This window comes from Rhinoraja longicauda, chromosome 22 (assembly GCF_053455715.1).
Source record: "Rhinoraja longicauda isolate Sanriku21f chromosome 22, sRhiLon1.1, whole genome shotgun sequence".
NCBI lineage: Eukaryota > Metazoa > Chordata > Chondrichthyes > Rajiformes > Arhynchobatidae > Rhinoraja > Rhinoraja longicauda.
Window position 1 is genome coordinate 29,053,962 of NC_135974.1, and position 14,415 is coordinate 29,068,376.

Genomic DNA, 14,415 nt, shown 5'->3' on the forward strand with positions numbered 1-14,415 from the left:
GGCTTGAGAAGACCAGGTTGTTGACTGGTGACCTCAGTTGCTGACCAAACCCGACCCGCCTGGCAATCCTTTGATCTCCCAGCAAAGCTGCGAAAACTTCAAACACATCACACTAAGAGTTTTTTAATGCCCTTCCATAAGATGGCCGTACACTCCAAGATTAACTGGAGAGCCTTAATGCTATTTGGAATATTGACTCAGTTTTAGCTTTTGTTCAGTTATTTGTGGGGTAATTAGCCAGCCCAGCAAGGCGCAAAGGACATAGAAATGGTGGCCACTTTGGGCTTTTAAGACACCGATACAGTTCTACAATTATATTTTGGCATCATTTAAATCTCTGTCAGCAGCTGTTTATTGAAGCAAAGTCTTTAAAGCCATTGTTTAGAAGTGGTGTTCCCTTAACCACCTTTCTGGGTGGCACCTTTCTACCTTATGAGTCTTCTGACAGGTTATTTTGCTCTGCAAGCCTTCTTCTCCTGGTTCCCACCCTGTTGCTTTGGCTTCTGCTAAGCCAGTCAACTTATTCTACAAAACTGCTCCGTCAGAAAGAAATACTACCTCCAATGAACCTCAAATGGCACTCAAAAAATAAACAACTGCTATTGCAATCACAAATAGTTAAAGAGCACAAGCGTGGTCGTCCTACTTTCTGCTGAATGCTTGATCACCAATGTGAGTTAAACTTTGGGCATTTGCAACGGTGTTGAGGTCCATTTTGGCAGCTTCTTCATCAAATCAGCTTGGTAATTAATGTTACAATCAAGTCCAGGCTGCGTGCTTCTCATGGGAATGAATGTCAAATGCGCCACCGTGGTTCCCAATAAGGCGATGGCATGAATCATGTTACAAATGTGTGCATATGGACTGCACATTGAAAGAACAGACATTCATAGCATCTAAACAAAGGGTTCCACAGGACCTAGGCTTTGCAGTCTATCACATCATGAGTCCACCATATTTGGTGGGAAAAGGAATTAACATCTAGTTGAGGCGAGCAGTTGAGGAGGGTACAATAACAACATTTAACTCACATCTACCCCTTATTGTTGAAATGCATTAATTCTAATTGTCCGATTATGTTATAGTATTCCATTCCATTCTAATTGCAATTTAAACACAGTTCATCTCATTAGTGTAGAGGCGGCATCTCGTCGGCAAGGGCAAGTTGGCCGAATGGCCTGTTTCTATTAGTTTAGTTTAGTTCAGAAATACAGCGCGGAAACAGGCCCTGTGGCTCCCCCTAAGCCTGCGCTGACCAGCGATGCCTGGGAACCAGCACTATCCTTCACACTAAGGACAATTTAACCTGTACGTCTTTGGAATGTGGGAGGAAATCGGAGCACCCGAGGAAAACCCACGTGGTCACAGGGAGAACGTACCAACTAAGTATAGATAGCACCCGTAGTCAGGATTGAACCCAGGTCTCTGGCGCTGTAAGGCAGCAACTCTACCGCTGCGCCACCGCGCGGCATTACTCTGCTGTACTATGCTGTACATTGCGTTACTATGCTGTATTACGCAATGACTCTCTATGACATGGCTTGAGCTTTCTAATAATAAAGGGAAACAGATTTGCACCTTCAAGACCCAAAGGCAGTCAGCTATTTAAAAAAAAGTCAGGTTTTATTCTGAAATGTTAAAATGACTTATGTTTCATGAACGATAGTCACGAAGTGCATTTATGATCATTTGTCTGGTTGCAGCATTTCACATTTCACAGACGCACAGAATGTCAAACAATAAGTGCTATCCTCCACTAGAGCCTTCTCCTGTTCACTCTCCAGACTTTCTTTTTAAAGCAAGCACTTCCCATTGAAACAATGTGCAGAAAGCATCAATAGCAGTTCCTGGCAGATAATTCCACATTTTAATGATACTTTTAAAAATCATAGCTGTAAACTTGCTTTTGAGTTGTTGGCAAACTTGGTCCATGACAGAGAAGGATCATTTAGGATGTTAAGGATCATTTAGTTTAGGGTAGATAAACAGCATGGAAACAGGCCCTTCAGCCCATCAATGCCACACTGACCATTGATTGGGCTTGTATACACTGGAATTTAGAAGGATGAGGGGGGATCTTATTGAAACATATAAGATAATTAGAGGATTGGACACATTAGAGGCAGAAAACATGTTCCCAATGTTGGGGGAGTCCAGAACAAGGGGCCACAGTTTAAGAATAAGGGGTAGGCCATTTAGAACGGAGATGAGGAAGAACTTTTTCAGTCAGAGAGTGGTGAAGGTGTGGAATTCTCTGCCTCAGAAGGCAGTGGAGGCCAGTTCGTTGGATGCTTTCAAGAGAGAGCTGGATAGAGCTCTTAATGATAGCAGAGTGAGGGGGTATGGGGAGAAGGCAGGAACGGGGTACTGATTGAGAGTGATCAGCCATGATCGCATTGAATGGCGGTGCTGGCTCGAAGGGCTGAATGGCCTACTCCTGCACCTATTGTCTATTGTCTATTGATCACCCGCACATTAGTTTAGTTTAGAGATACAGCGTTGAAACAGGCCACTCGGCCCACCGAGTCCATGCCGACCCGTGATCCCTGTACAGTAGCACTATTCTACACACCATGGACAATTTACAATTTTTACCGAAGCCAATTAACCTACAAACCTGTACGTCTTTGGAATGCGGGAGGAATCCGGAGCGCCGGGAGAAATGCCACGCGATCACAGGGAGAACGTACAAACTCCGTACAGACAGCAGCTGAGGTCAAGATCAAACTCAGGTCTCTGGCGCTGTGAGGCAGCAACTTTACTGCTGTGCCACTGTATGTGACAAAAGAGTGAGGCCAGAACACAAAGTGTGATGAGCTTGCAAATCATCGAAGAACAGGTGGCTGATTAAAACTGCCTCAGGTTCAAAATATGTTGCCTTGTTCTGCAGAATTGTTAAAAATCAGGATAATCTCATGGATAGAGAGGGTGAATGCACAGATGTTCAGGTTAGTACAGGTTGCCACGGAGGCCAAGTCAGTGGATATTTTTAAGGCAGAAATAGATAGATTTTTGATTAGTACAGGTGTCAGAAGTTATGGGGAGAAGGCAGGAGAATGGGGTTAGGAGGGAGAGATAGATCAGCCAAGGTTGAATGGCGCAGTAGACTTGATGGGCCGAATGGCCTAATTCTACACCTTTTCCTTACGACATGTATTTACGCAGTTATTTACTTGCCCATGCCGGCAAGGATGCCCCGTTTAAACTAGACCCACTTGCCCGCACTTGGCCCGTAATAAGAGTTAAGGTGATAAGGCATTAGAAGAGCGTCATTTGTAGACGTTGTGTGACCATTGATAAGTGATTATATGTCCAGTGGTGGGATAAAAGTGATAAATTCAGTACCTAAACTAAACCCAGGAATAAAGAAACCGTCTCTAGTGGAGACAAAGGGTTTATGTGGAGAAGGCAAGAGAATGGGGTTAGGAGGGAGGGGGAGATAGATCAGCCCTGATAGAATGGCAGGGTAGACATGATGGGCCGGATGGCTTCATTCTGCTCCTGCCACTTATGAACTTACAATGCAGGTAATGTGCAGGGAAACTGGAGAGACTGAAGGAATTGATCCATTTTATATTTATGGATTCACCTTTTGGAGATTTGGTTATGGCCATTTTGTCACCATCTGCAGCAGAATGTTGGGTTGTGTGAAGTGCTTCATTTTTATATTAAGAGGAGAAGGTTCCTGACCCTAAACATCATCTATCCATATTCTCTTGAGATGCCGCCTGTCCTGCTGTCTCACTACCCCACCCCCCTCACTACCCCAACCCCCCCTCACTACCCCAACCCCCCTTCATCAACATCCCATCTACCGTCCCCACCCTCCCCCCCATTCACTACCCCACCCGCCCCTTCTCCCCCACCCCCCTGACCTTGTGTCTTTCTTTGTGCCTGTGACTAATTTTCTTACTGTACTCAGCAGATTGTTTCACCTGAGCTTTAAAGAATTAACAACAAAAAAATCCACCGTTCTTTTGCCCAAACAATGGAAACATTATTCAACTACTCATTGTTCTAACTTACTTAACACTGCTTTACCTTAAAGACATCATCATGTTACGAAATAAACCTTTTAAATCTTCCTTGACTCTTAATCCCTAGAAACATTAAAATAAAATTCTCTATTGCCTTTGTATGTTTCATAATATTGATCGACACCGCAAACAATGCATTAGCTACGACCTATTTAAGTTATAAATTCAGATTACCTACTTGCTTTTGTTTTCAAGAAAGGACTCCTTTTTGTTAGTTGATGTTGTTAAATGTTCTCCGATTAGGTGCTATCTATTTGTCCTCTAAATTTCATGTTATCAGTTCTCTCCTCAGAAAGCTAATCCTGTTGTTGCAAATTGCTGTCCCATCCCTAATTCCCCTTCAATGTCCTTCAACATCTGCTTATCACCAAAACCAAAGTTATCTTTTCCAGAACTCCTTGTTTGATTCTCTTCAATCGGAGATTGCCACTGCCACAGTATCAACATGATTTTTAATCAAAATCGACGCTGATTATATCCTTTTGTGACGGTGACAAATATAATCTCGCTTGTCTCAGCCTATCTGCTGGCTTCAGCCCAGTACATCATCCCGCCCTCCTCCAAACCAACACCACTCTTTGTTCAGCTAGGCTGATTGCAGTAAAAAAAAGTGCCTGCATTAACTTTATGTCCTGTGTCATCATCCCTGCTATTCCCAATAACCGGCACAGTTTGGGGCGGTACATTGACGGAGCGGTAGAGTTGCTGCCTTACAGCAACAGGAACCCAGGTTCGATCCTTACTATGAGTTCTGTTTGTACAGAGTTTGTACATTCCAAAGACGTACAAGTTTGTGGGTTAATTGGCTTCGGTACACATCGTAATTTGTTCCTAGCGTCCTGGAAAGTGCTAGTGTACAGGTGATTGCTGGTCAGCGTGGACTCGGTGGGCTGGAGGGCCTGTTTCCACGCTGTATCTCTAAAGTCTAAAGTAAAATGAAAACCTATTCCTAGATGTATAATATGTTTCATCAGCATGCTAACCTCTCTTCAACATTGCCTCAAAAGCATCAGTTTCCAAATGTAAAAAGGCACAAAAATGCTGGAGGAACTCAGCGGGTTAAATTAGTGTCTTTCTTTTGTAAACCATCATCTGCTGCCCCTTATTTCTGCAGTTTTCAAATGTATGCTGATTACTCAATGATTCTCAATCATTTTTCTCAAATACCTTGCTTCCAGTTTAAAAAAATAGTTTCCCCTTTGCCCCATAAGTTTCCAAATGATATGTTCCACAATTAATATTGGGTACACTGAAGTGTATTCAGTCACCACCATGTTCCCATTCTCGATAAAAAAAACTCACCATTACACTCAATGGTGAGTGCAACCCACCATTGTTACACTCATTGAAAGTTACCAAAACAGTGACAGGCCTGGATAGAGTGAATGTGAAGAGGATGTTTCCACTAGTGGGAGAGTCTAGGACCAGAGGCCATAGCCTCGGAATAAAAGGACGTACGCTTGGAATGAAGATGAGGAGGAATTTCTTTAGTCAGAGGGTGGTGAATCCGTAGAATTCATTGCCACAGATGGGTGTGCAGGCCAAGCAATGGATATTTTTAAGGCAGAAATTGAGAGATTCTCGATTAGTAAGGGTGTCAGGGGCTATGGGGAGAAAGGGGTTCAGAGTGAAAGATAAATCAGCCATGATTGAATGGCGGAGTAGATTTGATGGGCCAAATAGCCTAATTCTGCTTCTATAACTAATGAATTTGTTAACTTTCACGGCTATTTTATCTAATGTGACCCCGTTGATTTGGATGGGGCAGGTGATCTTTATTAAAAAAGGAACATAGTTGATGACCCTTGGACTATCCTTGATCGGACTTGCTGGCTTGCACTAAACATTATTCCCTTATCACGTAATCTATACATTGTAAATGGATCTGTTGTAATCATGCGTTGTCTTATATGATTTTAGTTGCACGCAACAAAAGATTTTCACTCTACCCATGACAATAAACTGAACTAGTTGGCTTTTTCAACTAGTAAAAATGGCTAAATTCACTTTAATACTGTAGTGATGGTCAAAAAACATTAAAGCATTTATGTCTACTCATTATGCTGCCATTAAAAATATTTTGGTGATAAATGTAAGGGAACGACCTATATTATACAAATGCAACCATTCACATGATCATGGATTATTCCTCTGTGAAAGCTTGCCTCCCATAATCGTATAAAAAAACAGCAGAAACCAGATGCTGTCTCCATGGTGGATGTGTGGTGAAGATGGCCAGGTCTTGTTAATGTTAGAGGTGAAATCATTCAAAACTGGCTTCATTCAGTTAATAAGATCGCAAAAGGGCTGAAGATGTTTGTTTGGATTATATACCTGCTTACAATGTTTCTGTCTTTGCAACCTAGAGTGGAGCTGAAAGAAGGATCTTAGAATGGTGAAACGAGGAACTGCAGACGATGGTTAATACACAAATGGACAGTGGCGAGGAGGTAGAGGTGCTACCTCACAGCACCAGAAGCCCAGGTTCGATTCACACCTCGGGTAATGTCTGTGTGGAGCTTGCAAGTTCTCCCTGTGACTGCGTGGGTTTTCCCCGGATGCTCCGATTTCCTCCCACATTCCAAAGACATGCAGGTTTGTCGGTTAATTAACTTCTGTAAATTGTCCCTTGTGTGTAGGATAGAACTAGTGTGAACGGGCGATCAATGGTCGGCGTGGAGTCGGTGATCGCAGGGCCTACTTCCATGCTGCATCACTAAACTAAACTAAACTAAACAACTAAACTAAACTAAACTAAACTAAAGTGCTGCAGAAACTCAGTAGGTCAGGCAGCGTCTTTGGGGAACATGGACAGAGGTGACGTTTCGGGTTGAGATCCTTCTTCAGAATAGTCCTGGTGATAAGATGAGATAAAACTGGGAGTTGAGATGTCATTGGATGTTTGGAGAGAGATGATGATGGCTGGTTTGTGGAGTAAACAATCAGAATGAGGGGAGGCATGCTAGAGGAAGTAAGATGACTGACAGCATAATTTGTTGGTGTGGTTTCAAGGGAAAAATCCATCTGAGTTTAGTTTTTTTTTAGAGATACAGCGTGGAAACAAGCTCATAGGCCCACTGAGTCCACACCAACCAGCGATCCCCACACATTAACACTATCCTACACACACTAGTGACAATTTAAATTTATGTATACCAAGTATCCAAACCCAAGCCAATTAACCTACAAACCTGTACGTCTTTGGAGTGTGGGGGGAAACCGAAGGTCTCGGAGAAAACCCATGCATGTCACGGGGAGAACGTACAAACTCCGTACAGACAGCACCCATAGTCGAGATCGAACCCGGGTCTCAGGCACTGCAAGCGCTGTAAGGCAGCAACTCTATCGCTGCGCCGCCATGCCGCCCACCGTGAGCAAATGAAACATTAAATAAACCTTAGTCATGAAGAGGTTAATTCATATCCCACTCAAAACGCACTTTGTGAAAAGTGTGGGTGCAGTGACTGGAGTTTACTAAATTCTAAATCTGGTGCTTATGTGAAAACTTTGGAGTAAATTAATTTTTGAAGGCAATTTAAAAAAATTGCCAGTGAACAGTTCTGAAAGTAATAATTTCCAAATGTCAACCACTGTAGTTCTTAATAAAATTGAGCTTATATTCTATAATTATAAAAAGGAAGTGCCAATTTTCTTTGTGATACCATTTAAGTATTTTGGAAGCCATGTTCAAATAAATGTGTTCTTGGGTGCTGGCATTTCTTCTGCCAGGTTATAAATAAATTTCCTTCGACACTTCCATCACTATTCGGGCATGTTACCTGCTTTGGAGTTTAAACAGGCCCTTTGTCCACCAAGTCCACGATAACCATTGATCACCAGTTCGCTCTCGTTCTATGTTATCTCACTTTCACATCAACTTCCAACACATTAGAGGCCTTTTACAGAGGCAAATTAACCTACTAATCCTTACGTCTCTGGGATGTGGGAGGAAACTGGAGCACCCGGTGGAAACCCACGCGGTCACAGAGGGGACTTGCAAACCCCAGGTGGACAGAATGAGAGGTCAGGATTGAACCAGGGTCCCTGGCGCTGTGAGGCAGCTGCTCCACTAGCGGCGCCACCGTGCTGCCCTTTGTGTCATGTGATTATCAATGAATAATCCCTGCACTCTGCCCATAGGAACGGAGCTGAGAAATAAATGAGGGGCATTTCGAACAATCAGAAGGAATAACAGATAGGGAAGAAAGAAAGAATTTGCCTACAAATCGGTAGCACTGTGGCATGGCTGGGAGAGCTGCTGCCTCACAGTTCCAGAGATTCGGGTTCGATTTTGACTCGACCCGAAACGTCACCTATTCCCTTTTCTCCAGAGATGCTGTAAGGCAGCAACTCTATCGCTGCGCCGCCATGCCGCCCACCGTGAGCAAATGAAACATTAAATAAACCTTAGTCATGAAGAGGTTAATTCATATCCCACTCAAAACGCACTTTGTGAAAAGTGTGGGTGCAGTGACTGGAGTTTACTAAATTCTAAATCTGGTGCTTATGTGAAAACTTTGGAGTAAATTAATTTTTGAAGGCAATTTAAAAAAATTGCCAGTGAACAGTTCTGAAAGTAATAATTTCCAAATGTCAACCACTGTAGTTCTTAATAAAATTGAGCTTATATTCTATAATTATAAAAAGGAAGTGCCAATTTTCTTTGTGATACCATTTAAGTATTTTGGAAGCCATGTTCAAATAAATGTGTTCTTGGGTGCTGGCATTTCTTCTGCCAGGTTATAAATAAATTTCCTTCGACACTTCCATCACTATTCGGGCATGTTACCTGCTTTGGAGTTTAAACAGGCCCTTTGCCCACCAAGTCACCTGCTGTCTGACCCGCTGAGTTACTCCAGCTTTTTGTGTCTATCTTCGGTTACAACCTGTCTATCTGCAGTTCCTTCCCACGATTGAAGTCAATTACAGTCTTTGTGAAGTTTGCCTGTTCTCTCTGGGACTACGTGGTTTTTCTCCGGGTTCCTCTGGTTTCCTCTCAGATGCCAAAGATATGCAGGTTTGTAAGTTAATTGGCTGCTGTAAATTGTCCCTAGTGTGCAGGGAGTGGATGAGAAAGTGAGAAAGTGGGATGACCTACAACTAGTGTGAACGGGTGATCAATAGTCGGTGGGCCGAGGGGCCTGTTTCCACGCTGTAACTCCAAACCAAAACAGGGAAGGGACCTGTACCATAGAGAGTGCAGTTTAGTTTCCATGCCCAGCAAAATAACATAGACCGCACCCCCACAAGGATTTAAATGATTTCCAATCTCAAAACAATTACATTAATGACAAAACAGTGCATAGAAAAATACACAATGGTTTTGTTGTTCATTTCTGCAGCTAATCATTGTGATTTTGCAGCCATCTCATTAAACTCAGAGTATTTGTAATGCAGCGAGTGCTTTGTACCAGCTTTCTGCTAATATAAGTATTGTTGCTGTGTTCTCCATGGTAACATGCTTGAAAGGGAAAACTAAACGTTTTCATATATATATATAATATATATATATATACACACACACACACACACACACACACAGACATTGTGATTATTTAGATTCATCTTTGAATGATAGTCGCCTTTCAGATGAGAGTGTGGCTGCTTAAAACCAGGAATATTTGCCACAGCTTAAATTGGGCACACATTTACCTGTGTCTGAAGACTGGGTGTTGAAAATAACTCGTCTAACAAAACTGAGCACAGAAATCAAGCCTGAGGTTCTAGGCTATTACAAAAGGACTGCGGCAATTATTCTTTCACTTAGAGAAAAGTGAGGCAGATATCCTGGCAAACACCCTAGGCAGTGGTGGAGTTGCTAGTGGCACAGTGGTAGAGTTGCTGCCTTACAGTGCCAGAAATCAGTGTTAGGTCCTGACTGTACGGGTGCTGTCTGTACGCAGTTTGCACGTTCTCCCCTTGACCGTGTGGGTATTCTCTGGGGGCTCCGGTTTCCTCCCACACTCCAAAGACGTACAGATTTGTAGGTTAATTGGCTATGGTGAAAAGATAAATTGTCCCTAGTGTGCAGGATAGTGCTAGTGTACAGGGATCGCTGGTCAGCACGGACTCGGTAGGCCAAAGGGCCTGTTTCCGTGCAGTATCTCTAAACTAAACCAGACTAAGCCATCTCTAACTCAGCACTGTGAACACAGATTGTCTAGTTATTATCACATTTTTGTCTGTGGCAGTTTGCTGTTCATAAGTTCATAAGTCATAGGAGTAGAATTAAACCATTCAGCCCATCAAGTCTACTCCACCATTCAGTCATGTCTCATCTATCTTTCCCTCTCAACCCCCTTATTCTGCCTTCTCCCCATAACCCTTGACACACTTACTAATCAAGAATCTATCAATCTCCACCTTACAAATACCCAATGACTTGGCCTCCATCTGTGGTAACCAAATCCACAGATTCACCACCCTCTGACTAAAGAAATTCCTCCTCATCTCCTTTCTAAAGGAACGTCCTTTTATTCTGAGGCTGCGCCCTCTGGTCCCAGACTCTCCCATTAGTGGAAACATCCTTTCCACATCTGGTCTATCCAAGCCTTTCAATATTTTGTACATTTCAATGAGATCTCAAGGATCATTCTCGTAAACCTCCTCTGGTCCCTGCGTCCAACTCTGCTGTTGGATTTCCTACATTCCACTCGCAAACAACTTCGAAGGCAATACTGGAGTGGCATGAAATTGGGAAGAACTCTACAAGAGTCCACCCGACCCTTTGCAGGATCCCAAACGTACTCTACTCAACCGAGGAAGCTTCAGAAATAATATGGTTGAACAATTCTTGTGGAAAGTAGTTTGCGGAAGCATATAATGTTGCGTAAAAGTTTGGAGGAGACAAGTTGATTTTGATATTCCCGCATGATTGATAACTTGTGTTTTTAAAACTTATTCAAAAAGTTTAGATTAGATCTTACAGTTCTAATAGTCTTTTTATTTTGTCTTGGTCAGATAAGAGAAAACCATAAATATGTCACTTTAAATTAATATAGTTATATTCCCTTTCTGTAATAGATTTCAATAATGTATGGATCTGCCATGAGATTCCCAAGCTTATGAAAAGAATGGAAATAAAGAACTTTAGTTCGGCCGTGTTTGGAGTATTGAGCGCAGTTCTGGTCGCTCCATTACAGGAAGGATTTGGAGGCTTTGGAGAGGTTTACCAAAATGCTGCCCGAGTTAGAGGATGTATGGTTAGGAGAGGCATAGAGTGGGTAGACAGTCATAACCCTTTTCCCAGGGTAGAAATGTCAAAGATTAGACGGCACAGCTTTAAGGTGAGACGGGCAAAGTTTAAAGGAGACTAGACCAAGTGGACCCGTTGGGCCCAAACCTGTCCTGCATTGGTGCCCCTCTCCCCCCTCCCTCCCCTCCCCCTCCCACCCCCTCCCCCCCCTCCCCTTCCCCCTTCCCCTCCCCACTTCCCCTCCCCCCCCACTCCATCCCCCTCAACCCCCTTATCCTCCCCCCTCCCCTTCCCTTCCTCCCCCTCCCTCCCTCCCTAGGAGATAGATTTAAACTTTAAAATGTGAATAACTTTAAAAATATAACACTGATTTCAGTGAAACTTCTTCCATTAGCACCATTAGTTGGTGAGTAAGATGGGCCTAAAATTGTCGTGCTATCGTGTACAGTTTTGGCTGTAGTTCACAATAGGATACCACCTATAATGATAACGCCTCCTCAAAGATTTGTTGGGGTATCCTTTGCAGAAATGTTTAATGGGGTCAGATGCAATCTTGATTTGGTTGCAGATAGACTTCTGTCTTTTTACAGAGAAACACAGGACACATGAAGAGGTTGTCCACTCTGCCAACACTATCTCCAAGTCAATGGCGGGGAAGCCAGGAGCCTACTCATGAGTCATAGAGTCTTACATTGTGGAAGCAGGCCTTTCGGTCCAACTTGCCCATACCAGCCAACATGTCCCATCTACACTAGTCCCACCTGCCTGCATTTGGCCTATTTTCCTCTATACCTCTTTACCCTAGTTTACCCCAAGCCACTGCTTGGAAACTAACTTGGAGTTTACCCATCCCTGCACCCTCTAAACTCTCTCAGAAAAGATTCCCCAGGGAGTTTACCAAACATCTGGGCAGCATTTATCACTCAGCAAACAACAGGTCAACTGGCGCTGCTTCATGAGACCTTGGGACACATACAAATTGACTGCCGCATTTGGCTACAAAGCAACGCTGACTTCTCTTTGAAGCTAATTAATCTGTTATAAATCTCTTGGGCTTGCAGATTGATATGAAACTCTTATAAACATGCAAGATTTTCGCCTGGGCCACTGCAAAATACTGTCTCTTGTCATTGCTTTCTTTGGTGAATATTTCCCGTTGAAGATGGACAATCTCTTAAGTGAAGTCTGAACTTGTGCACAAACAGATGAATCAACAGTTCATCCTTGGCTAGCACAGCAGGAACTGTTTGATCACTCCGATATTTTACCAAGAGCCGATTATTCATGACTGCCACGCCAGTTAGTACAAATAACTCAATTAGTTCTGCATTGATGCCATGTGAGGAAGATCAGGAATACCATATGGTATGCATAATTTAAAAGTATAAGGATTGAAAGGCATTTAACATTTCGTAACAAAAAAGCAAATTGAGGTGATAGTATAAGCAATCTTCTGTAATAACTACCCGAGACGCTTGAGTAAATAATGCATTAAAGAGTCACAGTGAAACAACCAGCCGGAAAGGAAATTATTCTAAAAAAGATATCCAGAAGAATTCCCCCCAGAAAGTGTTTGTATAAATCAAAGATGATGTGAAATGAAAATTTGTATTTAATGAACTGTTCCCTTGCAATGCATCCTGACGCATATAACAGTGTGACTTGCACTGTGAAGGTACAAATAAAAATTATTAGATTTGGAGTTGCAGATTTTGCTGCAAGTGAAGGCACTAGCACGGTCTCGCATTATATGAGCCATTGAGGAAATATAAATGGAAAATAACCGGGGCTGAATTTTTTTTTGTAATGTTATTTATCTGTTTTATTGCTTCTTTTATGAATCCCATTTTGTGCATTGTTTGGTAGGCTGGTCAGGAGAGACCACAAGGACAACAAAGAGAAAGAAGAACACCTCTCAATGCTAGGGGGAATAATAAATTATCCTTTGATATAAAATCGAATGAAGCTATTGGATATTGCTGTTATTTCTGTAGATAATTCACATAAATACAGAATTAATGATTAATATCCTGTAAAGATCAAAAATATTAGATGTAAAATGGGGAAAGGACACAAAGGGCTGGTGTAACTCGGCAGGTCAGGCAGCATCCCTGGACAACGTGAAGTTTCAGATTGAGAAGACTGCAGACTTCAGCAAATGGGAATATTTTATATTCATTTAATTGGCATCATATATCCAAAATTAGACCAGCATATCAAATCATATCCAATCATATAAAATGTGTTTTAAATTGGTCAAGGAAAATCCTATGAAGGGGTTCACTATTAGATATTTAAAATAAAAACCATTGCAAAGAATTGTGATTAATATGTTGTTTCTGGTACATGTGTTTGACGGCACTGGGCCTGTACACGCTGGAGTTTAAAAGAAAGGACCTCATTGAAACGCATGGGATAGTAAAAGGCTTGGATAGAGGTGATGTGGTGAGGATGTTTCCACCAGTGGGAGAGTCTAGGACTAAGGGTCATTGTCTCAGAATTAAAGGACGTTCTTTTAGGAAGGAGATGAGGAGGAATTTCTTTTGTCAGAGGGTGGTGAATCTGAGGAATTCTTTGCCACAGAAGGCTGTGGAGGCAAAATCAATGGATATTTAAGGCAGAGATAGATAGATTCTTGATTAGTACGGGTGTCAGGGGTTATGGGGAGAAGGCAGGAGAATGGGGTTAAGAGGGATAGATAGATCAGCCATGATTGAATGGCGGAGTAGACTTGATGGGCCGAATGGCCTAATTCGACTTCTATCACATTATCTTGTGATCTTATGATCCCTGCCTGTTGATTTTTGAATCATTCTCTTTAAAAAATGAATGGTAATGATACCAGAGTTTGGTTGATGCAGCCATGTAGTCAGGCTTAGTGATCGTTTCAGCATGTTAACCCCAGAGGTCAATAGCACTATTTAGACATAAAGAAGAATTTGAAGAGAGTATATAAATAATTAAGAAAATATATTGCGTTCGATTGCATCAATCCTGTGCTAGCAGTTCCTGACTTCTGTGTCCACACACCATGACGACGTGGAAACACTGAATATGATGGACTTGAACTGGCAACGCACTTACCTCTTTATTTAATATCACTTGCTCTTCCATCCTGGATTCTATCGCTCCCCTTAAAATGAAAAAGCCTAAGCCCAAAGGTCGGCCGTGGCTCAATGACAC